A 4,897-nucleotide genomic window follows, 5' to 3' on the forward strand; every position below is an offset into this window, starting at 1 on the left:
CTGTAATCCTAGCACTTTGGGAGTTCGAGGTGAGGGGATTGCCTGATTCCAGGGGTTCAAGACCAGCCTGGGCAACTTGGTGAGACCTCATCTCTACAGTAAAAAAAAAAATTAGCTGGGCATAGTGTCATGCGCTTGTAGTTCCAGCTACTTGGAAGGCCTAGGTGGAAGGATCGCCTGAGCCCAGCAGGTTGAGGCTGGGATGGCCATAAGCATGCCATTGCGCTCCAGCCTGGAAAGCAGTGAGACTCCGACTAAAAAAAAAAAAAGGCACAACTAACTTGGAAAACAGGTTGACAGTTTGTTTAAAAAAATTGAACATACACCGACCATGTGACCCAGCAATTCTACTAGGTATTTACCCAAGAGAAATGAAAGCATCTATCCATAAAAAGTCTTGTAAATGGGCTCACACCTGTAATCCCAGCACTGTGGGAGGTTGAGGCAGGAAGACTGCTTGAGCCCAAGAGTTCAAGACTAGCCTGGGCAACACAGACCTTGTTTCTACAAAAAAATCTTAAAAATCAGCCAGGTGTGGTAGCGCATGCCTGTAGTCCCAGCTACTTGCGAGGCTAAAATGGGAGGATCAACTGAACCCAGGAGGTCAAGGCTGCCATGAGATGTGATTGTGCCACTGCATTCCAGCCTGGGCAACAGAGTGAGACTTCGACTCAAAAAGAAAAAGAAAAAAAAACTTTTAAATGAATGTTCCATACCAGTTTTATTTGTAATAGCCAAAAAACTGGAAACAATCCAAGTGTCCATCAACAGGTAAGTGGATAAACAGACTGGCATATCCAGGTAATAGAACACTACTCAGCAATATAAGGGAATGAACCATTGATACATGCTATAACATGGCTGAGTCTCAAAATAATGATTTAAGGGAAAGAAGACAGACCAAAAACCAGAGTATATACTACATGATTGCATTGATATAAAAGTCCAGGAAATGGAAGCTTATGTAAGGTGACAGAAAGCAGATGAATGTGTACCTGGGATTGGAGAAGGCAAGGAGGGTGGAGGGATTACAATGGGTCAAAAAAAAAAAACATTGGCACGATAGATCTGTTCACTGCTTTGCTTGTGGCCATGCTTTTATCATGTGACATATGTCAAAACTTACCCGTTAACATCTTATTTGTCATTATCACAGAGACATAGCCAAGCCTTCTTACTATAACGGTTTTATTTATTTATTTAGTCAGGGCCTCATTCTGTTACCTAGACTGGAGTGCAGTGGCACAATCATGGCTCAACACAGCTTCAACCTTCTGGGCTTAGGTGATCCTTCTGCCTCAGCCTCCCAAGTAGCTAGGACTACAGGCATGTACCACCATGCCTGGCTAAATTTATTTTTGTGGAGATGAGGTCTTACCATGTTGCCCAGGCTGGTCTTGAACTCCTGGGCTCAAGTAATCCTCCTACTTCAGCCTTCCAAAGTGCTGGGATTATAGGTGTGAGTCACCATGCCCAGCATTATTAAAACAATATTTTTTTAATCATGTATTAGGAAATCAAATAGTACTTTTTATTTTCCTTTTGAGTTGGAGTTTCACTTTGTCAGCCATGTTGGAGCGCAGCAGCATGTTCATGGCCACCATAGCCTCAACCTGCTGAGGTTACTACAGCCTTGACTTGCTGGGCTCAGGCAATCCTTCCACCTCAGCTTCCTGAGTAGCTGGACTACAGGTGTGCACCACCATGCCCAGCTAATTTTTTTATTTTTTGTAGACATGAGGTCTTGCTATGCTGCCCAGGTTGGTCTCTGAACCCCTGAGCTCAGGCAATTCTCATGCCTTGGCCTCCCAAAGTCCTGGGATTACAGGGGTGAGCCACCACACCCAACCTAGTTTTTTTTATTGTCAATTGCTCCTTGGTTACTTTTGTGTGTTTTGTCTTTACTAGCACAGAATAATGAGGACAGCACAGCAGATAGCCATTTCTTCTCTAGCTCAACCCTAGCACTAGTTAAATTTGTTCTTTGTCTTTCCTAACTGAATAGTGGCATTCTCTGGCACTTTGAAACAGTAGTAGTATATAAATGCTTTTTATTTAATATTTTAAATTATTCAAGGCCATAGGTGATCTACAAATCTAAAATATTTGTTGGGGGGGGTTAGGTGGAAACTCTCTGAAAAAGATAGGAATAACTCAAAGTGAATTTAGGTAGAATACTAGGCTATCCATTAGAAGCCATAGGCTGGACATGGTAGCTAATACCTGTAATGCTAGCACTTTGGGAGGCCAAGGTGGGAAGATCTCTTGAGCCCAGGAGTTTGAGACCAGCATGGGCAACAAAGTGATACCGTGTCTCTACAAAAAAAGAAAAAACATAAGCCAGGCGCAGTGGTGTGTGCCTGTAGTCCCAGCTACTCAGGAGGCTGAGGCAGGAGGATCACTTGAATCCAGGAGTTTGAGGCTGCACTGAGCTATGATCGTGTCAGTGCACTATAGCCTGGACAATAGAGCAAGATACCCTGTCTCAAAAAAAAGCTAGGGGTTGGCTTTTAATAATTGCCTCACTTGGCAAAATGATAATTGGATGTGGTAGGCAGAATAATGGACTTAAATATGTCCATGTCCTCATCCTTGACTGTGTGACCCTATATGGCATAAGGGACAATGCAGATGTGATTGAGTTAAGGATTTCAAGTTGGGAAAATGATCTTGGATTGTCCATATGGGCCCACAGTAATCACAAAGGTCTTTGCAAGTGGGAGGCAAGAATACCAGAGTCAGAATGAGCTGTGATGATGGAATAAGGTCAGAGAGGGGTGACATTGCTGACGCTGAGGATGGAGGAAGAAGCCACGAGGCAAGGCATGAGGTCAGCCTCTAGAAACTGAAAAGGACAGGGAACGGATTCTCCCCTGTAGCCTCCAGAAGGAAGTATTTCTGCCTGCACTGTATCCCAGTAAAGCCTATGTGGGATTTCTAACTTCTAGACTTTAAGATGATAAATTTGTGTTGTTATAAGCCACCAGGTTATAACTTGTTAGGTCAGCAATAGAAAACTAATGCAGTGAAGAAGTATGACAAGTTCTGGTGGCAGAGAAGATGCTGAGATCCCCCAAATGTTTTTGCCAAAAATAAAAATGTTTCCATTTTATAGACGGGCAACCTGTTTTGACCTTTCCTCATCCTCTGGTCCATCACCTCAGTCGTTCCACGTGGACTTACTGTGTGTGTGACTTGATTGGCATCACTCCTGTCTTGGCCACGGTCCAGTACCACTCTCACCGCTTTCTGCTGTCCTCAGCTGGAATTAATCTCTCTCTTCTCTGAGACGCTAATAGAGATGGAGCTACCTAGATCTTTTACATTTGTTTCTTGACTGTGCCTCGCCTCTCCAACTAAAAACCTTTTCAAAACTACCATGAGAGATTCAAAATAATGGTGAACACGTGTGACTGACATTCAGTATGCTGACATCACATCAAAAGGTCATCAGTCAGACATGACTGAGCAACAGAGTAGCACTAGAACAGGGTCCCTGGAGGTCAGGGACCATGCTTGATTCTATATCCTCCTCAGAACTAAGTGTAGAGCTTGTGTCAACAGTCACCATGCTTGGCTAGCAGCTAGCACTCACGGTTATGGGAGTAGCCAACCAGGGCAAGTTTTTGATGAACAACTACAGAATTTGGCATGAATACGTTTCACAGCCCCTAAAAATTGTCTGGAAAGGATTTCTCATAGAAACATTTCATAAAATGTTTGTTCCTGATTTCTGTATAAGTATGCTTTAATCAAAATATAAATAACCTTTTTGGTAGAGGATAAAAAAATCTTACTCAAATGAAATATGTTTTGTATTTAATAAAATAACCTGTAGGACATTAAAGATGAGTGGTAAGATTTCTGATGATACTCTAAAGTGTGAAAAATGTATGAATTTAATTTTCTAAAACGCAAAATGGTATATTTTATGCAACTCAAAAACATGTAAAAGGTATTAACATATTAAAATAGAGCTGATTACCAGCATTTCATTGATCAGGAGATAGTTACAGGATGGTGAATTTCTTCACACACCATGGATTTGCCCCTTAAGAAAGATGCACAGGTAGACATTTTCTACATTGCTAGGAAGACCTAAACTATTCATTTCTACAAAGAAAATAGGAAAATTTGAGGAAGTGGGATGATTTACAACCTGAGACTACAAAAACTTTTCATGTTAAGGAGAAAAAAAATCAACAAGTATTCACCTAGAAATAAGTTATTTTATTTTAAAACACATACATATTAATAAATATTATTGGAAAACTTAATAAATAGCCTTTTTATTTACATAAGGCAATTACACATGCTATGACTACTTCTATAAAGCAAAACATAAGCAAGCCCTAGCCACTGACAAATGGGTGTATATGGTAATTGGAGGCTCTTCTGATACATTTACATAAACAAACTTTTATGAAATCAACATTTGACATTTTTATCATCTTCCTCTCCTTCATAATTATATTTCATCTTACAAAAAAATCATTATCCTTTAAAAAGGCAAAATACTCAGTAATGCTCCTGAGAAATGATACTCAGAAATTTTTGTAAAATGCAAAAACACTAAGGGAGTGGAGGGGCCAATTATTTTAGTCTGACAAATAAAAGAAATACTTTTCAATGTGACCCTTTGGCACTAGTGGTTTGGGAGCGCCTGATATTCACTTGGTGTCAGTTCATCATCAGGGTTGAGCTGCCTGGAAGCAGGAAGTTCAGCATTACTCATGACAAATTCAGTGCAACAGAATTGATGTGATTTACAGGCCATTACATTTTCTGCAGAACACAGACCTACAGAGAAGCTTTTAAAGTTCCCATTTAGGCCGGGCTCAGTGGCTCAGCCTGTAATCCTGTGCCTTTGGGAGGCTGAAGTGAGTGGATTGCCTGA

This window comes from Carlito syrichta, unplaced genomic scaffold (assembly GCF_000164805.1).
Source record: "Carlito syrichta isolate Samal-C Ts95f unplaced genomic scaffold, Tarsius_syrichta-2.0.1 Scaffold314839, whole genome shotgun sequence".
Taxonomy (NCBI): domain Eukaryota; kingdom Metazoa; phylum Chordata; class Mammalia; order Primates; family Tarsiidae; genus Carlito; species Carlito syrichta.